Below are 23,935 nucleotides of genomic sequence, written 5' to 3' on the forward strand. Positions count from 1 at the left end.
GATGTTTAAGTTGGGCTTTGTTGATKAATTGCCACTTGGCAATAGGTGGTTGCTTTTATTCAGGTTGTATCTGTAAAGTTTTGCACAAGCCAGGATTATATGTTGCATAATGGAGTTCGTGTAAGTATCTTAGATTGATCTTTATTGATATGCTGCAGGGTCAAGCACTATTTGCAAATCTTGATGCAGAGATTTATGTTGGCATAGGATTCTATAATTGTATTTTTAATGGGAAGTAGCTCGGATGATTGTAAAACCAAGCTTTCCACTAGGTGGCAAAGAGAGACTGATTTGCAGTGTTTTGCTGAAGGGATAGAGAAGGTTGAAAAGCAGTCAGCTGTAGAGCCAGGCTTGCGAAAATGTAAGGTGTGCTCCAGATCTAGCCTTTGGGAGGGAAGCTGCCTTTTAATAGCTACAGTCCTGAGTGACTGCAAAGAACAGCTTGACTGAGGTAGTCTAGGCTCAGAGCTGCCTGCGTGTGGGKAAAGCCATCTAATATCAGCTTGGCCCTTTTACTAACCTGTTTGACAAGTATTTACTCCTCCAAATCATTTCTTGGCTTATATTCTGGGCTTTAGAGTATCACATGGTTGCGATCAGCTCAATTGCATTGCCAAAGCAGTAAGTGTTTTAAAGTGATAGTTAATGGAGAAATGCCACTTGCCACACTACAGGCTATTGTAAACAGGAACCATCTCTGCTGYAATTATTGGAGTTACCATAGAAATCTATTATTGCAGGCAGAGCAGTATATAATCGTGTTCTTTTCTAGGCTGGACCTGCCAGGTACCTGCTTGACCTTAAAGGTTGTGTTCTGGGAGTCTGAAGTGGAAACTTTCACGACAAAATTAGCAGAGAAGGATGTGTACCAACTCGAAACAGACAGATATATATGGGTTGCAGGTATGGTGATCGTTACACTATTAATTATAAAAGAAAAGCTATATTGAATAGTTTATATTTGTTGTCAGCATCTGGGTGTATGTGCACACTGTAGTGCTGTTCTTTCTAGATTTGGGGGAAAAAAAATAGCTTCTCTGGAATGAAAATAATGAACCTTTGTGGAATGTAAATACAAAGCAACTGTTTGCATGGTTAAATGTTTTTTCCATAATTCAGTTTGTTTTCAATATCTTTTTTTTTTGCAAAATAATATTTATGCTCATGGAACTTCACAGGGAATAATAGCAACTGTTCTATCTATTTTCTCCAGACTTTTTATTGTGAAAAATAATTTTACTTATTTAGTGAACTCTGTCCCCATCGATTGTAGAAAGAATTTGCAAGAGTCTTTTATTCACTAACTACATGCTATTTGGAACAAATTTTGAGCTGCAACTTTTCCGTACAATGTGCTTTGCATCTCTTGGAGAAAGATAAAAATTTTGGGTCGATAGTATGCCAAGAATAATTAAGTTGAGAATAGAAGAGGRGGGTGTTTGGACAGGGGCACTGGAGATGAGAGAGAATATGAAGGATGGCACGAAGAAAGGAAAACAGTTGTCAACAGGTCTACATAGAATTTTTCAAATGAATATGTAGAGTTTGATACTGACCTGGGAAGTGGCTTGAAAGCCTTTGAAGATACTCGAAGGTGAAAAGATTTGATAGGAAGGGAAGAGGTTAMAATTTAAAGTAAAGGAAGTAACGAGAAAAGGCAAGAGATTTCAGCAGTTAAGGTACTAGATGATACAGCTAGAATATAGAATTTGGTAAGGGAGGAAGAGGGAAAAACTACTATTACAATTCTTGAGTTAAAAAATGTTTCACTGGAAACAATGTGCAAGTGGAAGCTAAAACTCAAGGACAAAATTCTCTGTGAACAAAGAAAATTTTTTTGCTGAAGAACTCTCTGAAATGCCATGTAGAATTAACACAATAGCTTTGATTCTGTTGTGACAAAGAAAGTATGGTTATAATAAAAGAGGTTTATTTTGGAAAGGCAATCTCAATTTTTCTTGCCAGATAGAGAGGGAAAATGTGCTCTTGGCTTCCCACTGCTATCTGAGCATCCAAGAGAAGTGAACTAATCAGAGAAACCTTAAAATAACAATAATAAAGCCTGCGTGAAAACTAATTGTTTTTTTTTATGTCATGGGGCTTTGAGTAATATCATGTATCATTCATCTGGATTCAACAGTATTAAATTCTCYACTTTTTTCTATGAGGATAGTTTGAAAAATATCTCTTCTATATGAAAGTATGAACTGCTTTTTAAAATAAGCTCATTTATTTTATGGAGGCTTCTTTCATGTCTCTATTGATTGTTAGTCTCTTTTATTTATAGTCCATCCAAGTTGTTAATTCATTCTTAAAGTTTTCTTGTGTCTGGGAAAACTATTTCTGTTTGTTCTTTTATAAGCCAATTCTTCACTTATTTTAAATGCTCTTTTACTCACTTTAATGTGATTTGGTCCGCTGAAGAACTGAAAACTCAAACAGTGAGCACAGCAATATGCTTTATACTTGTTCAGAGCAACTCATGCATTGGAAAATAACTGAGGTCCAAATGGAACACTTTGGAAGAACAGTAAGATGATTTAAAAAAAGAAATCYCTTTCAACCCAAAAACAAAACCAAAAATTCCATTGATCTCCATGGTACCAATTGTAAAACATGGCTATAGATGATGCATATATATATATATATGTAGTGCTGAYGATATCCTTTGCCTTACAAAATATTAAGTAACTTAGAATCTAACAGACTTAACTACATAGTTTTTGAATCGCTTAGTCAAAGAGCTTTCTGGGTCTTTAGTATTGATTTACTGATCTCTTAGTTTTGGAAAACAAGGGAGTTTTCTAGAATCAAAACTAATTCAATTATGTCTGTTTGTTTTAGCTTGCAGAGCAGTCATTTCACAATGGGGCTGCTGGCGTGAAAGTGATGCCTGGCAAAGTAATGGATGTATTGATACAGACCTCTATTGGTAAGGGATAATTGTGCAATTAAAGCATATTTTGTGAGAAGGTCTCTTTAATCAAGTTGAAAATGTCACCAAAGTTAAAAGGCTAAAAGTCAAGGGAGATGAAGTTGATGTATATTTTAAGTTATGAGACTGATGAATAATAGGAACAGTTTACCAAGCATTGGGATGCTTTTTCATCACAGGCAAGTGTTAAGATCAAGACTGATTATACTTCTCAAAGAAAACAYCTAGTTCAAGCCTAGCTCTTTGCACAGCTGTAATTAGTCTATAAAAATCAGCTACYGCTAAACAGAATGTGAGGTTATGTAGTTAAAATGTGGGTTTGTTTTGTTTCTTTTCCCCTAGGTTTAAAAGCACTGTGATGTATGAAATAGAAGCATTGCAGCAACTAGGAGGGAACTTGGTCATTCAGCCTTCTTGTACTCATATAAGTATATATACAGTAAGCTATAATTGTGCCTCTGTTTATTTTTATGACAGTTCTTGTACATTGGAGACATTTTAAGTGGTGAGGGTCTGTGTTTGAAGAGGAACATGGGGTTTTTTCCTTAGAGAAGTTTGGTCTGGTGGCCTTCCAGGGTTTGCTTTACATGTTTTCACAGCCAGTAATGAAATACTGTTTTTGAAGGGAGCTGGGCTAGGTTACAGTTTGTCAGAAATTGTCTTCTCAAGTTTGGACTCCAAAATAATTATTATTAATGATGCAGGAAGTAAAATGAACACAGGCTCACTTTCTGATTTGGGAGCTGTGTAAGACCGGGATGCTGTTTAGAAAAATAATCTTTTGCAGGGCAAACCTCCCTTATTTGATACGGAGTCACTGAGGGAGAATAAAAACAGCGAACCCAACTAAATAATTTCTGACACAGTGCTTTTCTTCCTCTAAGCATATTTTAGAGCTAAAACTTTTCTTTGTTATGCTGTTCAAGTACTACTGCATTTGAAATGACACTAAGCTGTTTACTGTCAAGGCAATAGGCAAAAGGCAAAAGATGTTAATGTCTCCTAGCACGTCTTTGGATATCCTTGCACAGCTACTGAGGTGCCCTGAGTGTGCATTAGGGCACTTAGGTTGAGCCCTTAAATTTCAAGTCCTCATTATTTCCATGCAAGGTGTAAGGATGCCTGTTTACTTAACTCTGTGCTTCAGATTCCTGTTCAAGTAATGACATTCCAGTACCCAATCCTGAAGTGAGTCTAATCCTTTCACCTCTGAGCTGGTCATCTGCTCATCTTAAAAAGCTAGTCTTGTCATAAGTGTATAGAGCATGATTTTGGAGGAAGCATCACAAAAATATACGTTATAAGCCAGCAGATTGTAAGAGTTGGATATAAAATATTAGTGTATTACAAATGCATATGCAATTAATTAGTATAAGACAGTAGACTAATGATCATTTAGGATGCAATTAGTATTAATTCCTTTGCACCTGGAGCACTTAGAAGCTGCACGGAAAAGAATAAATGCTTAATATTGTGAACTCTGCTCTCTTGCAACTGAATATTACATGTTGTTTAAAAGGGGTTTCCGTGTTTTTRTATATATAAATGTTAAACACTATTATGGTAAGCCAGTACATGGCAGCGTTATTGAATGGATCTAAAATGCATTGTTATAAGGCCCATTCAGAAAAGTATTCCATTTTTTCCAGTTTTAGTGAGTGATCTCAGCTCCCCTATGGRGAGATTTAAGACTCAAGGAATTTGGAATGCAATTAAAGCTCATTGTGTGTAGGGAGTGAAATTCATCCCTGTACAYTAATGTATGATATATTTTTATATGGATACTAGCATTAAGAAGGTAGTTGCTACATACTGAGAGCAAGATTCACCCTTGAAGAATTAAGAATAGCCCATTCAAAGGTGCTGTTCAGGAATTTCTTTAGCATTTATGCCTCAAAAGCCACRTATAAGAAGTCCCAACTTTCTAAAGTGTCAAATGCCAGGATCTCTTAATGATGTTACCAGGAGCAGTGGTTGCTTGTCAAAACCTTTAAAACCAAAGCCCTTTGCTTGAAGGACATAGCTTTGCATGGATTTGGAATTTGTTTGTGAGAAATGGAAATTTGCGTAGATGATGTGTCCAGTGTCCAGTAGCTGGACAGTGTTTTAAAGCAATTGCATGTGACCACGGAGAAGTCAACTCGCTACTTGTGATTTTTCTTTTGTTTTTCCTTGTATGTAGGAAGGCAGAATGGCGAGCGATGCTGAATGTTAGTGTGAAAACTAGAGAGGTCAGTGTTTCAATCTCTAATCCAAAAGCAGTATTTTTATAAAAATTGAAAATAATCTGACTTATCCCATCCACAAATGGAAAAAACATTCTGGTAATTAAATCTTGTTTTACATGATGGTAAATTTACTGTATTATTATTAAAGAATTAAATGGAGTTATAAATCTTGCAAAGCAAAGGGTAAGGGAAGTCCTGTGATAAAGCCTTAACAGCAGCAGCACTGGCAGGTAACACTATTTCTGGGCATTGCAAGAGCCTTGATCAGTTTACTGTCAAGGGACAGAGGCTAACTGCAGTATATCCTTAAAGATGAGGGGTCAGCAAGTGACTTTGAGTTCTTCTAAACATTTTTAGAGCAATTATGTTAATATGTGTTCCTAAGCAGCAAAAATCTGACAGTTTCATTTATCCTTTCTAAAACTATGTTAAAGAGCACTCATTGTATATTAATGATAGGGAAGTKATGAGCTATTCAGCAAGATCTTAAACCTCAATGAAGAAGAGGTTTAATCGTGTGAATATGACTTAAGTAGCATAATCCCTAAATCTTCCCTATTACTTTCCTTAAYTGAAAGGGATTAAAAACGTGAGAGAAGATGGACAATGTGGCAGGATGTAGGGCCCTATGTTATATCATATTTCCAACTTCCTTGGGTTGTAGGTAGCTGTAGTGCAGGCAGACTTTTCCCAAATGAAAATACACTGATCTTGCACTGGAAGCTCTAACTACATTTAAGGACTTGTTATAACTCCCAGGGAGTCGTTAAAAATGTTTTAAACTCCTTGAAATTCTGGATATTTTACAATGTGTAATTAATAATCCATAAATTTAATCTTCACTCTTCTCTAGTTTCAAGAGAGGCAAGCTGTTCAATGTAAGAACAACAAAACCGTCAAAAATAAGTGCTGAACATCTGTTATGAAGAGTATGTGGGCAGTCACAGTGTAAATTCTATTTAGTTCAACTACATACGTTTCAAATAATATATTAGCTCACAGGCTTTTGTTTAAGCCAGCTATTTAAAACTTAGCTGGCTATTAAAACTTAGCCCATTTTCACATGGCTCCCAATTCTGCTGTCCCACCTTYCAGGATCAGACCAACTTGGCAAGTGGTTCCCCCTCTCTTCCTGGTTGAGCAGGACTTGAATTGGAAGCCCTTGTGCCTGACCGAGGGGAAAATGGGATAAGATCCCTGGCAGTCCCTGGCTGTGAGATTTGCCACGCTTTCCTTTGTCTCTTTAAAAAGGACCCACTGCTCAGCTTGGGTAAATCCCCAGCCTCCAGCTGGGCAGAGAGTTCCTCTTGGCCCTCCAACTCTGGCCTTGAGCGTGTAGGAACCTCCTCTTCATCCAGCATCCCACCAAACGCCCGCCTGCTCTGATGCAAATCTGGGAGCCACCAGRTGATTTTTCAAGTACAGCACATCTCCCCTTTCAATAAGAAGGGGAGAGAAAGGCGCACTCTRAAAGGAGAAATAACAGCTGAGAGCATTGTTCACTTGAACAATGAATTACAGAAGCCTGTACATGTTCATTATAGGTTTTCACATCACTGTTCTTGGAGCATTTCCACCATTTTGTTTCCAATGACAGACACTTGTCAAGTTTAGACAAAATCTAATCCCTGTTCCAATGGGAGCGGCTAATTCTACAGAATTAGACAGTCTCTAATGCCTTTGTTGGCACTTTCTATAGTGAGATCCAATACCCAATAGGCTTGAAGAAGTGTATTTTCTGTCCTTTTCAGAATAGCTGTTTCCGATCAGGGCTGGCTTGCTGTAGTGGAAAAGAAAACAGGTCTGGGATCTGCCTATGAAGTGGCAATCCTCTGGGTGAAATTAAAAAAAAAAAGTGCCTTCAAGGCCATCAGTCCAATGTCATCAGTAAGCATTTCAGTTTCTTTTTTAAACAAGTAATAAAGAATAAAACTGTTTCTACTGTTAATAAATTCCTTGCTATCTTCAGCTTTACAGGTTTCTYGGTGAGAGCGATAACCAAGGAACCTGCCAGACAATGGTGTGCAGAAATTGCCTGCCGCTTCTGCCGGCGAGGCAAAGATACTGTACATCATATCTTTGAGTCACATAACTGCTAAATGTAACTTGGCATTACTACCTCATTCATCAGCAGGATGTCTTTAATTATGGAGCCGGAAGATTAATTTCCAATGCCTAGAGAATGGCCCAGTTTTCAGCAGAAGCATTGTGTGAAACGATCAATGCAGCAATGAAGAAATCATTGTAAGTAACCCCCAAATCTTATTTTGATCCAAGAAAAAAATGCAAAGATTATAACATGAAGAGCAACTATTTTCATCCCTATAGGTTGTTGGATTTAATAAGATTTAATGGTATTAAGTGTTACTGCATTGTTTAGCCATTGTACTTAATGCCTAGTTCATTAATATACTAGGCTTTTTGTTTACTGAACAAAGAGCGTAGGATATTAAGATATGTTAAGAACTGTATATGATGATTTTCTTTCTTGACTAAAATCCTACAGACCTAGGGGATTTTTCTCAAAGTGTTTAACTGAGGATTTATCTTTCCTCTTTGTGAATCCCCAGTGAAAGCAGAACAAAACTTGGTCAGCAGTAGGACACCATGCGTTTGAGAATCAGCTGCAGTGACTTGGTCCTTCTGCCTGATCCTGTCCAAGGCTAGATGTCTGGAAAGAAAGTAAAAATAAGAACTCTGATGAAAACATGTAAGAGCTACGTCCCCAGGTGAGAGGTGCTTGGCGTAGGAAAAGTGTTTCTTTACTTTTTTCCTTTTAAAAAAATAAAGTAACAGTAAAGACTGTCAGGGTTCAGCAAAACATCTTGCGTGTCTCTCTGGATGATTCTAGTCATTCGAACATGCTCTGTTCTTGAATCTAACTTGGGATAGTCTTTTTGTTATGGTAATGCAGTTCTGGACAGAGTGATGTTGTCCTCAATATCCTACTGCCACCTGAGTTTACCTAGTCTGAGTTTTTTTCCATTATATAATTACAGTCTTTCAAGAATCATTTGCATTTGACTTTATCCTTAAGTCTAGACCCTCAGTCTTTTATTGGACTTGGCTCTCTGTAAACATCTAGTAATCCCTTCAAGTTGAGAATGACTTCATAGTGTCAATAAATTGCTGAATCCCCCATGTATCTGCAGAAGTGTCTGCAGGATAGGAGACCTGACTGTTTGTATACMGTGGCTCACCCTAACATACAATACAAGGTGTGACTCATATCAGTTTATGATAATGACGAGCGTGGATGAAATTGATTTAGCTGGCCTGAGAAATCTGTGCCTTTTTATTTAAGTCTTTTTTTTTTTTTTCTACCTTCTTTGGAAACTTGCAGCAGACTTGTCTGCCTCAAATATTAGGTAAGTCGAGAGCTCTCTTAACTAGGTAGGAACTCATTTCCTTCTGAAATATGTTTGAGTATCCATCTTGAGCTGCCCAAAAATCTGGACATAGAAATTCAGGTCTAAAAGTTTAGTTTTCAGCTAATCTTTTGGTGAAACCAAGAATCATAATTAGAGTTTTCTGCATGCTTTAAAAAAAAAGTGATCATCTGTGTCAGATATGTTTTCTCTTTATTAGGTACTTGCCTCTATTTTATTTTCAACACAGTGAATATGGGAAGCTTTTGTATTATATTACACAGTATGTAAATGTTAATGCAAACAGCAGCAACAGCTTTTATTTAATTTGGTGTGCTTATGAGAAAACTAGCATGGGGTATGTCTCTGACCCTTGCTTATCAAAGCAGTGTATTAAGCATATTTTTGAAAAAAGAGAAAAAGAATATATGAGAGGAAATGTGGCATAAGCATTAAGGATATTTTCATATGGTGCCTTATTTAATACAGTTGGCAGCTTTGCTTTCTTTTGTATAAGAGAGATGAAAGAAATAGGAACATAGTCTTATGCTTGGTTCACTTGGGACGATAATGTTACACTGGAGATATATATGTATATATGGCTRTACATACACACACACGTATGGCTTGGTAAAACTTGTTTCTACTTGTGTACTAACTGTAGACTTTGTTCTCTTGCTACAAGTTTTAGTCTTCCTGTCTCTTTTTCAGTTGTTTAAGTGTTGTTTTGAAGCAGGACTTCAAGAGGTATCCAAGCAATYGAGGAGCACAAATCACCAGCGTTGCTGAAGGAAAAATTCCTCATCACATGATTATTCGGTCTGTAAAATTGCCTACCAGATRGCAACAAATTATTCTGAACATAGGTAACTTTAAAAACCAACTTCTTTCAAAACTCTTATACTCTCCCAAGAATATAAGAAAATAGTACAACACAGTGAAGATGTAATGCTGAAAAATAAAGAAAAAATAGAAATTTAGCCTATTCAGGTTGATTCCTCTTCCTGTATCTCTACCTCTGACTTGTGGTGTTTCCCTGACKAACCTCCTCTTTTGGTATCTATTTTCCTATGCATGTTCTACCTGTCTTGTCTTTTTAGATTGTGCGTTTGTGTGGATTCTGTCAGCAAGAGGGGATTCTGATTTTGCTCGGAATGTGTTTGGAACAAATAATTATTACAATGCAAAACCACTCCCTACTTATCCCAGAAGTTAAGAGAGGAGATGGTTTTATCATCATTAGTTGTCTTACAATTATGTCTCTCTCATCAAACGCTGAAGTGATGTTCCAGGTAATCCAAACGCATACAATCCAGGCAAAAGAGTTTTTTAAATAAGTGGAAAGCAAGTTCTCTGGCAGGATTTAACAGAAGGATTCCTTGACTATTCCTAATCCTGAAATGGTTTTAAAAGAGTATAAATAATTTTAAGTCATTGCCAAGAGCTTTTTATAGAAAGCTTTATTAAATTCTTGAATGTTCAGAGATTTTCTTGCATCTAATACTGCTAGTGACTCCCCTGTGAGTCATCGTCTGTGGTGCTGGCTTGAGAGAGATTCTAGATGATGACAGCTCTCTAGTCGGATATCAAATGAAGTAATGAGGTGCCAACCTCGTACGTAGTGTTCTAAAAAYGAGTCAGACATTTGGCTTCTTTTGCCACTTGCTTTTCCTGTGCTTTGATATACTAATGTAATGTATGTGATGCAAAACAAACAATTATCACCTGATAATCCCATTTCCATAAGGCTCCCAGTTTTCATTTGAAACTTTCATTAGAAACGTATCAGACTTTTTTGTTACTATTTTTAGCTATCTCCAAGTTAGACATATCTGCAGGAAAAATATTATTATTAAAAATGCGGAAGCTAGCTTTTATTACCTGGGTGTTATTAGATACAGGAGCCTCAATAGAAATGCAGTAATTTGTAGCAGATGGGACTAGCATTTTAGAAATCCTTGGCTATATTCATTTTAATAAAATCAATTATGRTGGCATGGGACAATTAGAGAAGATTTCATAAATTTCTGAGGCTTCTGTTGAAAGGGCTTAACAAAACCCTTTCACCCCACAGCAGGATAAGAATACAATTCCCCCAAACATCTCTAGGAATTTGCATGCTTCCCTGACAGAATAAGACCTGTTATGTCCACTTCAARTGATATTGTACCTGAACTATAAAATAGAGATTGTGTAAAATCTGATACACCACGCTGAGCTAGTGAGAAAGTGAGCCAGGTTCTGGACCACAAAGAGTAGCTATTGAAACAAATCTGCTGCCTGAGCTCCTTTTTGTCCAAAGGAAACTTCACCTTTTTCCATTTCGACTGGTCGTAGGATGTGATGCAGATAGAGACMGACTCGCAGCGGAATGAACAGTGTGGTATCTTCCATGGTGCTGAAACTAAATGGGAATAGGGAATGGGCCCCAAATGGCCTATATGTTGAAAGTGATGGTGTGGTTCCTTATGGAATGGCTTGGGCTAAGCAGTACTCATCCAGACAGTGCTCAGCCATGGTCCAAGCCCGTTCACAAAATGGACTTGAGGCGTGGTCCCCTCTGCTTGGGAAGTAAGGCGGTAGAGTTTCGTGGCGATGAGCCATGCTGTGTCAGGCGACCCCAGGCAGGGCCTGGGAGTCTGCACGTGGCCTCACACGGTGAGCAACTGTCTTGAGAGAATTAAAAAAGGATGAGAGACATAACCAGTAAACTTAATAACTTTGTGCTGTATAAATAATTGTAGCTTAAGTGTGTGTTCCTGAGGGTTTGCGTTCTCCCTTGACTTGTATTTTTGCTTTCATAGAATCACTTAGTCCTGCCAAGCACTTGTTCTGCTTTGCATCCCCTCTAGGCTGCACTGACTTGTTGGATGTATTTGCTGTTACGGTCAATACAGTTTTGAATGTTATCAATCAGAGTGATATTTGTGTTTATGACTATTTACACTCTGAATGTTTCCTGCTGAACCAACAGTGCAATTATTTTTATCTTTCCCTTTAGCTTCTCTTGGGTTGCTTCTGTTAGTCTCATACATGGCTACTGCCCAGTGAAAAGCATATATCAGCTGCATGATGTTCCTTAATCCTTTTACCAAACTGCCTGTGCAGATTTCTCACTGTCTAAATTTTCTTTTTTTTTCTCTGTGATATCATAGTATGTTKGTTAGGGAAAATATTTAAATTAACCTTTAATCATTCCAATTATGTTGCTGAAGCTAAATAATAAAATGAGCATGATTTTGGTTAATTTTTGAAGCAAATAACTTCATGGTGTTTAATATATAGCATTCGTTTTTTTCCTTCTATAATAAATCACGGTCATTTTGTTGGTTTATTTTATTTTTTTTTCCCCAAGTCTCCCAGTTTAAATTCAGAGAATGGATAAATAGACTTCCTATTCCAAGTATAACCTGTGAAACTATTCAAAAAATSAGGTATTTTTGTTCCGGGAAAATCAATTTCTGTGTACAGTTTGACAACTTTTAGGCACATGATAACTGCATGAAACTATGTTTTTTTTTAAAAAAAAAAAAAAAAAAAGTATTTCCATTGAAGTGTTTTAACTGTTATGTCTGCTCTTGTATCTTATAGGTCACTTGACAGTAATATTAAATGCAGGTACTTGTACTTTATTTGGATGAGCAGATACAGATTTGTGTATGCTCTGTCCACAGAGATCTGCATGGAGCTKGTGTGTTCTGAATCACTCTGAAAACCAGGTAGAAATGGACTTCTTGTCTGCTCTTGGGTGTTGCGAGGAGGTTGCAGACGCAGTGCTCTGCACTTAAGTTTTCTAGCATGGTAGTTGTTGCTGCAGGCAAAAATAAAATTGCTAACATCCACTGCCATTGAGTGGTAATACATAATGTTCCATAAAGTTTCCCAGAGAAACAGCTTAGAATATACAAACAGTTCTTTTTAGCTTGACAGTTATGGATTTGTAACAATAATATCACCTTTCTACAGTTTATGCAAGCAGGTTTTCTAAATTCATACTGAAAAGAGGGAGACAATGTATTCTGTGGGCAAACTACACTTCATCTCGGGTTACTCTGATGAAATATTTTCAGTAAATCACAGTTTTTATGCTGTCCTTGAGTCTCCTGCAATCTCGGTTGCTACTGCTGTATAATGTACATTGATTTCTGTTTGGTATTCAGAGGGAGAGAATGCTGCTTAATCGTCTGGTTTCTGACTTGTTAATAAAAAATCTGTCGTCTTTAATAAGTTTATTTTAGATAAAACTACAGCCTCTGCCACTGTTTGACATACTTGCTTATGGTTTTTAAAGTAACAAACGATGCCAAGGCTGAGACAATGTAATTTCCTCTTATGAAACAAATGCTTTTGTGATTTGCATTGCTGCTCAACATCCAGAGAATGAAAGCTATTGAATCCTTCTCCATACGAACTGTGAATCAAGTTTTACATGTGTCCCACATTGAGGGAAGCAGAAGAAGGTGAGAGAGCCCTCTGCTCCTTAAACAGGAAACCTTCTCTAATGGTGCAGAACAACATATCCATTCTGAAATGGGCACCTCTTTTATATCGCTAGCACTTTTCCACTCCACTGAATCCCATTGATATTCTGCTTCATTAATGTCTCGTGATAGGAAAGTGATTGATATGCATAAGTAACTCAATATCATATTGGGGGGGAAAAAAAGCCTAATAATGTAATTACATATAATATATGATGGGAATTCACTAATCTGATTAGAAGTGCCTGACAGATTATAGTGAGATATTTGATGGAGTCCACCTGGGTGGGACAGAGCCAGCTCATCCAAGCCTACAGCTGTGTTAAATAGGGAAGGGAGGAAGCAGTGGGGTTGAACCTCAATTAGATGGACACAAATCAGGACTGGACCCATTTGTTCTAATGGGTCTGATGCTGATTTTCATGCTGTAGCTGGGCTCTTTTCAATGCTGAAGATATTCTTTGCAATAATGGTTATGATCTGCAAATAAGGATAATACACTGTCAATAACATAATTATGTTTTGAAATATTCCAGGTTAAACTCTTCAGCAACAGTTGTTGTTCTACATCTTGTTGCCTACAGATAAAAATGTACCCCRTGCAGTCAGCTAAGCCTTTTTCTACTTCTACCAATGTAGACTTGGAGGATCTCCAGTGAAACTGGGAGAGCAAGTGATCAAACTAAGGAGAGTTTCAGACACAAGGTATTTAAAAGATTAGTTCAGTGCTTGGCCTAAGTTTTATTGTTTTGGATGGTCAATATTCTTCAGATTACTCAGTGGATCAGAATTTTTCAGGCGTGTGTAAGAACAGCTTTTGGACAAGACAGCTAAACCTGTGTGAGCTAATAATTTCCAAGAGGTATCTTGCCTAAGGATTCTTATGCCTGGCTTCCATATTGCATGACGTGTAACRACTTAACTGAAAATACAGATTCTTTTTCTAGATTTCATAATGTCTCATAGGAGCACATTGCTGTTGCACTTTTCACGTGGGAGACAAAATGTTTGCTTAGGGATGTCCTAATAGGTTTTATATTTATAGCTTAAGCAAGATGCTCTTTTACTCTCCATGAATGTCCTTGGTGTTTCCCAGAAAGAAATTCATAATGCAACGTTGTTATAACAAACAGAAATAATGTTGTTACACAAACTTATTGCGGAAAGTTTGTCAGATATATGTGGAGCAATTGTGATAGAAATGAATTAATGAACAGTCGTGCTTGAAAGTATCCTTGGATACCATATTAGGAAGCTATTAACAGAAGAAAAGAAAAAATAAGGCTAAAAATATGGGATATTATGTCTTGGTGAACTTAAGCTCATTGGCTCCTTCTGGGTGCTAAACTAAGCAGTGCCAGGGTATTGTCTTGGACTGTTTCCYACAGTTGTTAAATTGTTAGCACTCTTCTTGGCATGTTCTTCTCTTATGACTATKGGGAATCTCCCAAACAATTCCCAGTTTCAATTTGAGGTTTAGCATGAGTTAGGGACTGCAGTAGTCATTTTGGCTGCAACATCTCTGTTTTAGAAGACAAGAGAATATAGCTGTATGTACACGAGTCTTAGTGTTTTTTATATGTGCTTGTCTGTTTTATTTACTAGTACCCATGGAGCAGTGCTAGCTACGAGTCAAACCATGAAGAGAAACCAGCTTCTCATAGGCTTCTGAATCATTAAAAAGGCATCATCTTTTAAGATTAAAAAAAAAAAAAAAGTGAGAGGAACCCTAATTTAACAAGCGAACTGAAAGTAAGCCTGYGTTTTTTTTTTCCTTTGCTACCAAATATAACATGTGGCAGGCAGGGGCTAGGTACAGAGACCCTTTTAGCCTTAAAATAAATCTGTTTTCTTCTCAGAGGTTGCTGTTGGCATCTTAATGCTGCCAGCTTGAGGGCTAACCGAGGAAATGACCCTTCACAGTTGGGGAAWAAACAGCCTGTTGTGAACCAGGAAGGACCTGAAAATGAAAATAATACTTAGCATGCTAATATTGGAGACCTCAGAGTTTATCTCCTCCTGGGATATCAATGRCTTTATGAAAGGGCAGAAAGCAGAATGTTTAGGTAAATCTCTACTGAGAATCTGTGCTGATAAATGACTCCGACCATGTTTGTTTGCAAATATTGAGGGAATGTGACAGGAGTCTGAACACCAATTATTTTCCTAAAAAAAAATGGTGTTTTCTCCCACTCTGAGCTGGCTGTAATTCTAGGATCAGATCCTCACCTAGAGACCGAGTTTCCTGTACTTCCCCACTCTGAGCTGGCTGTAATTCTAGGATCAGATCCTCACCTAGAGACTGAGTTTCCTGTACTTCAGGAGACAGAAGGAAAGAAGGCATTTTCAAGACACTTTAAACATTTTCCATCTGTGGGGCATAATTAGGCCGGGATGCTGTGAGCTACAGTGGCTGGAATGGTCCCTTGACACAAGTCTGGTGACATTACACTTTCCTTTTCATGGYATGTTCCTTCAGTACCATTTCCCTTTCCCAATATGGTCTTTTTACCCACCTGGGAAGACAGTGTGTTTTTAGCTTAGGGCTTCCTTGCTGTTTAGAATTGTCGCAAGTGTCCAGCTGTATGACCAAGAGTCACTCCTTGGCATCCACTTCCAAAGAGATACCAACYGTGGTAGCATTGTCCCGGATACCCTCCCTGCTAAAGCCCAGCAGACTTGCTCAACACTCTTTTTGATTGCTCTAATGTTACTTGGGGCCTTATTCTGGAAATGAGTTGAGGAAAGGTACTGAATGCATGTGCTATGGCAATTTTGTTTTGAGGAGCTTCACACTTGCAGAGGTTGTGACTGACACAATTTTTTATGTCTGTTTAAACTTTAAGCCTGTGTATCGTAGAATGACATACAGCTCCTTCTTGTAGCATGTAGGCTACTGCTACATCCTGCTAGCATATTTAAGATATGCAACTTCTGCCTTTCCCAAGGGGGAAAGTCATGTCTACCATGTTCCTTAGAAATGCAAACTGGTGCTGTATTTGGAACATGCTAGTTGTGCATCAGCACTAGTATGTTTCCTCAAATACTGGCCAGCATTTAATGTCTGAAGGGTAAATTAAACTTGATCTCATTTTGTTGTTTAACATTATCATAGATTTGTGTGGGAAAATAATAGTATTTTTTTAAAAGCCAAATATTATTGCTGATTACCTTTTTCATATGCAATATGGAAGTATGTATTTTGAAAGTAAAATACAAGTTGAGAACAGTTGTTCTGAACTCAGTCTTTTCTGTGAAGTGACTAGGCAAAGCTGCAGGCAGCGGTAAGAGGAAACCACTTGGCCAGGCTCGTTTGCATCACTTGAACTTGAGGCAATTGGACTTGGGGAACCTGAGGGGACACAAGGACTTGTGCACCACAACTGTGCGTGAAGAGAGAGGTAAGTTGCCCTTGCTTTCATGAATGCCAAACTCTGAGCCTGAGTTAATATGAACAAGAGACTACTCTTGAAATTTCACCTCTCAGTGTTTCATTCAAGCTCATGCAAAGAGGAAAAGGAGGGGAAGTACAACACAGATTGTTACACATCAGTTCTCTTAAGTATCATCTTAAAAAAAAGCCTCTAATTTAAATCAGAATTTCACATCAGTCATGCATTAGTTCATTGTATATCCTTATTTTGTGATTTTTGTTATTACAAATATCTGGCCAAGTAGTATCAATGAAATACTGTGTGTGATGGTTCATGGGAAATGCAGTGAAATCAGTGAATAATTTTCTCTAAGTAGGAACCTGGAATAGTATTCATACGTGCTGAAATTTTTACATAATACAAAGTGTGTGGCCTGTTCGCATCTGTGCAGCTGAATCTACACAGCTGGTCTGGATGACCTCTGAAGCCTGTGTGGTGCAACTGTTTTATTGTTCTTGTTTTGTCTTGAGGTTTTTTGAGGCACTCCAGTGCACTGGAGTGTGGAAGCCTTGCCACAGTTGTAGTCCTACAGCACGACTTGGGGGGTACCTAACGATGAATCTCTACAGTAAAAGAAGAGATATTTCAGAACAAAACCACCTCCAGAGTTCTGGACGTGGTGGAAAAGGTTACATTTACAATAAAAGAAGTGCAGCCTAGCAGCTGAGTGTGACCTCAGGTGGGAAGCTACCAACCATCAGTGCTGCCAGCTTGTTCTCATGTCTTTTTGCTTCATTAAGGCCATTGTTAACACTTCTCCCTTGCCTGTCAGCACAAAGTCAAACAGGTGAGTTGAAAACATTGAGTCACAACTACTACAGCCAGCACTCTGGGAGGAGCTGTTGCTTGTCAGCCTGCTGTAAATAGAAGGAGCAGACAGTGTTGATTTAGACTTAGGTGGTTTTATGTCCTTCTGCACTCAGAGCGCAGGGATATACGTGCAAGTCCTAATGTTTTTGGCAATCTGATAGCAGAAAGGACTCAAAATTGGAGTATTCTTCCAAAGAAGCCATGGATGAAAGGTTTGTTAGCTGTTATATTGGGTTATGTGTGCATTTCAATTAACAGAAGAGCTGCTATTTCCTCTTAAGAAAAATTGGGCTGAAAAGAACTGAAAACTAGGAACTGGAATTGCCAAAACTGCTATGAGTGAGGCTGTGTAATGTATTTCTCCCTTTGCTTGCACAGAGAGGTACCTGATAATGCATTGCCCATGGGTATTTGGGAAGGGTTTGTGTTCAGCAAGCCTTTGGGACAACAAAGATGTCACATCCTGATAAAGGATAAGGATCCTGCACTTAATGCCTGTTGATGCTGGCATGTCATGGTGGTATTTCAGTGTTGCCTCTCTCCCTGAGCTTTAAAATAAAGACCAGGTCAGGCTGTATGCTGCATAAGGAGGGGGGGGAAAGGCAAAAGACAATCCCTGCCCCAAAGATCTTGCAAACTAAATAACTGAGTTCAGYGTGTGTGTTGAATGCGTGTCTTGGGAGCATGCTAATTATTTTTCTCATCTTGTGTCCTTATCTCAAGTGAGCCATTTATGTTTTACAACACTGTAGCTTGTGATGTCCCTTTCTGTATTTAATGATTCATGTAAATGTTAACGTGAAGTATATGAAACCTTCCTCTCTTCAGTACAGCGTGTGCTCTGTTTCCTTCTTTCTGTGCATAGACCCTCGTTTGAAACCCTCACCAAGGTGCACAAATTTGTAGTGGGCAGCAATCCTTTATCAGGGCAAAAGAAGATTCTTTTCATTTAAAGGCCCCTGTCCAAGTTAGGTTTGGAATAAATACAACAGTTTGAAGGCTGRTATGAAAATAGTTTTCTGGCTTACCTCTTTCTCATGTAAAGAATTATTAGAAAGGTGTCCCTTCTGAAGAGCAGTGAAATTTTGTATTGTTCCTCTGGATGCRACAAATGCATGCAAAATTGTTTGAAAAGCATGAGCTGATTAGTAGAAGGCAATTCACAGTAATTGTAGTGAATTAGAGAAAAAAAATAAAACAAGAGAATAACATTGGGAAGAATACATTTAATAGCATGTAATTGGTTGATGCATATTTCAATTGGGGGGGGAGAAAAGGAAAGGAACATTCTAAATAGTGTTGTATGGGAGTTACTCCAAAATGGTTTGTCCAAATGACTCAACTTTGTGTTGGTTTTAAATTACAAAAAAATACTCACACGAATTCCTTCCAGTTGCTTCTGGAAATGGTCAGGCAGAACTTATTCACTGTGATCTGTGAAAAGGTTCAGCCCCGTATGTCTCCATAAACTGTTGAGTTTAGCCCTTCATGACTTGTGGGAAAAATGAACTTCTTCAGTAATACTCTGCAACTATTTTATGCTCAATACAAGTTAATAAAATTGGAACCATTGGCCTATGACTTGAGGTGTGTGTTGTGACTTAATGTTGCAGCCCTTTTCATATGCAGGCGCTCTAAATAAACGCAGCTTCTCAGCTGAACGGGTTTGTGACATAGGTTCATTCATTCACATTAACAAATGTCAATATGGCTGTAAGAAATGATATGTGTGTTGCAGAGAAGTAGAAGCTTGTTGGAGCTGGGATTCTTAGCCTCAGTTCAAATGCCTTTGTCTCTAASCAGTTAATCAAAATATGCTGCCTCATTAATAACTCAGAGATCACATCCTGCCCCTGATATTACCCTGTTCTGTACAAATAATAAGGTCAGGGCCAGAGAACTTTGTTGAACTRCATTTTATACTGGAAAAGTTCAGTTCCATCTTGGATTTAGGGTTAATGCGGGGACATGCTCCCAGCAGTGACAAACAAATGAGTGTGATGGTGCATGATGAGTAGCCGTGGGGATGCACTCTTTGAGATAGGAGGGGTTTTGGTTTTTTTGCTGCCATCTAATAAGCACATTATGTGTTTTCAAGTGGTAAAGCAAATATATGGTGCTGCTTGCTGGAGATGGTGGAATCTAAATGTAGTTAGATGAGTGGCTGYCTGAGTACTGATCTCAGCTTGTGGGCAATCAAGAGACTTCACTGGAAACTGTAGTTACCTGGATAGATAGGAACAATTTAAAAATTACAGTGCTTTCCTTGTACCTTCTAACTGCCTTTAATCCCAAGGAAAAACCCTCTTGAGACTGGTAGAGAAATTAGACCTGGAATGGTACATTTCCATTTAGTGCTAAGTCTGACTTGAGGCACCTTGTAGTAATACAGGYGGAGCCAGACAGGGTTCAAAGCCCTGGAAAAGGCTCTGGTTGCCCGAGGGGAGCTCAGGATCAACTCCCCTGCTAGCCAAATCCAAGTGAAGTTGTTTCCTTTCAGCGCTCCCGGAAAACATCTTGAGATTCCTCTGGCAATGTGGTTGGTTGCCCTCTGACTTGCCTCCTGTTAGGCCTCTGCAGCAAACAGTGAACTGCATAAATAAGAGTGTTTGGCTAAGGATTTTAAACCAAGGGGCAGGCAGCTCTTTATTATCACTTGTTCTAATGCTGTAGAAACTATTCTTAAATTTGAGAGAGCACATGAGTATTATTCACTAGAATATTTCTCAGGTTAATCAAAGCAGAGAAAAAAGGGGGGGGGAAACAGCACATCACTGCTTGYTTCTGTGTTGATATGAGATTGATTCTCTTGAAATCACTATTTTTTATTTCTTTTTCCCCAGAAAAGCCTTATCTCATCTAGATATGCAGCTCAAAAAAAGGAACAGAGCCTGCTGGGAGACCCGATAGCAAAATCTGCTCTTGCAAAGCACCTGCTGTGCAGGTAAGTCTTCAAAATAAATATCCTTCCTGTGATGTAGACAGAGAGGAAAACTGAAAATAACCCAACCCATCTCAGTGTCGTGTGGTATTTTTCTTATCTGATCAATGAGTGAAATATATTAAAATGATAGAGTTCAAAAGGAGTTAATTGATAGGTCAAGCTTATATAGAAAGAATTTGGAAGGACAGGTAAGTTGTTCTTTAGCAGTCACTCAGATACCACCCATAGCATCTTTTCCATATGAGTTATCCAGAACAGATAGTTTAATTCCCTATGTTAAGGAATACAGGAGGAGTTAGGTGGCTTTTCTTGGTGCTTAGTAGAACATGCTTTTTGCTTACATCTCGCAAGTTTACATTTTCTTGCTTGGATTTTTTTATACAAAACAGTCCTGAGATGATAAAGATATAAKAAGTCCATTATTCCCATTTGATAGCAATTTCTGATAATGCCCCCTCTCACCCTCAGGGACTTCCTCAAATAACTGTGGTTACCAAACAGTGACCATCTGATGAAATTTTGGCAACGAAATTTTGTGGGTACCTTTCGGCAAAGGAACTAAAAATAGCAGCATGTCTTTTCTTATGGCTACTGCTTGCTGTGCTGGGGTAGAAAATTAGGAATAAATTCCAAGAAGCAAACACTGGGGAACAAACCTCAGACTTTGGATACACAAATACCGGAGATACTATTACCTCTCTACCACAGGGAGTTTTGTATATTACAATACTATTGAAGTTTGGCAAGGCCTGTGGTAAAACCATTGTATTTTTCTTGTAGCATGCAACATCAGCCATGCTTTGATGCTATTCTGTTTAGAAGGGTTTGCTCCCTACTATACCAGTGTCAGAAAGAGACAAGTTACTTAGCTAAGTATCTTTCTGTATGTGTACTGGTTTTATTGTGAGGTCCTTCTCTTTTTAGTAACATTATTGCAGGTGGTAGCATTTCTCTTTTCAAATAGAGAATATAGGTGTATTACTGGGGGGAAAAAACAGAGAAGAACTGAACAAAAAGATCAAATCTGGATTCTGAAAGCTGGGTTAAGTTATTCCATGTTGTTTCAGGAGCCTTTGTAACTCAGTGGAGCAGTAATTTTTGGTTCAGATTGGKTAAGTGGATAGACTGACTTATTCTGAGCTTCTACAGAAATGAGTATAAATCAAGGAATTACCAAGACAAAGTTTTTTTCAAATCTCCAAGTGCCAGCCTATTGCAGTGGAAATTCCAGCTATTTTTTACAGGCTCGGTAGGTTTAGGCATTTTGGATACACTTCATATCAGCAGAGCCTGCCTGGCACGCTGTCCGCTCCTGGGGCAGCGCTTAGTTTCATGGCAGTATTTTACAGATGAAATGAGTTATTCTCTGTGACTTTGTTCTAGCAGCAGGATTTCCAAGAGGAATGTCCCRTTGCTATTTCCTATGTCCATGGGTCAGTGACCCTACTGAAAATGGTTTAGTGGGTTGTACAAATCTGTCTTCCTGCGGGCAGTGAGTGTGAGCTCAGCTGCTGGCCACTTGATATAAGTGTTATAAATAGTTTAAGTTTGTGATAGTGAACTGGCAACTTGATTGCTTACCTTTCTGATTCCTTTTTTTGCCTTTTTTTTTTTTTTTTTTCTTTTTAACACTTGGAGATCAACAGTCAAACTACAGGGGGTTTCAGCTCATGGAGCCTTGGGGAAGGCATGCTATCAGTGGAAGCTCAGCAAGTGCACTTTATCGGGAGACCCCGAGTGGTTCATTTGTGGCAGTTATCTCAAGGAGATGCCCACCAGGGGATCCACATGTCCTTACTTACAGACTTCTGAGGATGGTATTTGCTAACGGTGCCAAAAAATCGACAGGTTGCCTGGATGTGAGCAGAATTTTAGAACAGGGTATGTAACCTGCTATGACTGCATTTTTTTTTTTTTTCTTTCCCCTCTCTCAGCTATGTCTGCACACGTGTTCCTTTCCCAGCATTTTCGGTCTGTAGATGCACTCTGAGCTTCCAGTTCTTTTCTCATGTGTGCTAGGATGCAGATGGCATATTTAGCAACACATGACCATGAAAATGACTGTTCCCAAAAGGGATTATGAACCTGTGATTCCTTGCTGCTTTACTCCCTTCTTTTCTCCCCACTTAGGTCCATAACAGTGTTTAGTCAGGGCAGTGTTTCTATTCACTGCACATTCTTACAAGTCTCGTAACACTTGCCTACAAGGTKGTAGTGCTGGAGCTGGCGATCACGCTGTTAAGTGACCGACCCCTGGCACCGTGCAGGGGTCTCTGAGAAGCTGGAGACTGAATTTCCCATGTGCTGAGACAAAATGGGAAACAGTTTTCAGGAGCTGCCACAAAGCGCCTCACAAATTCCTTCCTGTAAAGAGAGAGGGCAAAAAAATCCAGGTAATAGGGATAGAGTTCCAGCTGAGATAATTTTGCAAGGGGCTGCTAGAGAAGAAGTGAGAGGTCAGACCCCCTACCAGACTGAAAGCAGCCTGGCCGTGAGCAGCTATCGAACCTGGAGAGCGGATCGGGACCCTTGTTAAGCTCCTGAAAGACAGATCTGACAGCTGTGTCTCCTGAATATGGGAACCTACAGCCTCTTGCACAGGATAGTCGAATATTCATAGGCTCTTTTTAGCGACTTTTTAGTGCCCAAGTGTTTGATATGGGATGCAGTTAGAGGTATTAATAACAAGAGAGGATTAATTGCTTATTGTGAGTAAAGAAGGGCTCTGTTATTCAGCAGTGGTTTCTGCTCAACTCTTGAGATGTGGGGTTATTAGTTTTTCTGCCTCAGGTTTATTTCCCAAGGTGATGCCACTGAGAGAGGTTTTCTCAGGTTTGAAAACAGAATRTTTTGAGTCCGGTAACAGTTAATTTTCAGAATCAGGTTAGCTTTAGCATATAACCCAGGTTGTCGTCTTCTACTCCTAGAAAAAAAATTTCTACTAAAATTTCTACTAAATCAAAATTAATCTCATAATATAATATTCCCTTACTAAAAATATTTTCTCATATGAGAAGGTGCTTTTTGATTTAGGTCCTCAATGGTATAAATGAGGATTTTTTTTAATGTCTAGCTGTTTAAATAGATGTCTAATGCCTTTTATGCTGGACTCAGTGAATTTCATGTTTTTTCATCCTTTCATGGAGCTGCAGTGCTGTTGTAAATGATATCCCTTTTCCCTAGTTCCTCATCAGTGAGGAATGGTATTAATGAGGCAGAAATTAGCTGGGATTCAAGCGTTATGAAAAGGGAAATTGCCAAAAAACAAGGAGGCTTTCTCTGAGCGCAGGTGACTAAATACAGTGTTCATCTAACAGCAATAAAACATAACCTGGTGATAGATCTGCAGCAGGAAATGGTATTTGGATATTTCCTTTTTTACTGTGATAGAGGAAATTGCAAGAAATTCATGACTGTCATCACAAAATGATTCTTTCTGCTCATGATTACTCTGCTTACTATTGCTAAAAATTGAAATTGGCTTCCTGAGAACCAGGAGCCAAACACAACTTAACTCCAAAACAGTGTTTTTGCATAGCCTAAGCGTCAGGATTGTGCATAGTGAGGGTTTTGATACATATCTGTCTACATGGGCCTAAATCTTTACAGGGAGCAGCATGTCCCTCAGATGAATAGTTCTTGTAGACCTGTAGAAGGTTCCCTCTTTTGGACTCTGTAGTGCTACTACAAGCAGAGCACACTGTGTAGTGCTACTACAAGCAGAGTTCAGTGTTT

The 23,935-nt window shown here is 38.6% G+C and overlaps 1 long non-coding RNA gene across 1 annotated transcript; it reads left to right on the forward strand.

The window, feature by feature from the left end:
* The first annotated feature begins 788 nt into the window (after window positions 1-788).
* On the forward strand, window positions 789-3,356 carry LOC112948803. The gene is made up of 3 exons (XR_003249701.1): window positions 789-903; window positions 2,845-2,932; window positions 3,278-3,356. It is a non-coding gene; the product is annotated as an uncharacterized LOC112948803 (long non-coding RNA).
* Window positions 3,357-23,935: the final 20,579 nt, after the last annotated feature.

Source organism: Nothoprocta perdicaria, unplaced genomic scaffold (genome assembly GCF_003342845.1).
Source record: "Nothoprocta perdicaria isolate Ctin4 unplaced genomic scaffold, notPer1 scaffold_28, whole genome shotgun sequence".
Taxonomy (NCBI): domain Eukaryota; kingdom Metazoa; phylum Chordata; class Aves; order Tinamiformes; family Tinamidae; genus Nothoprocta; species Nothoprocta perdicaria.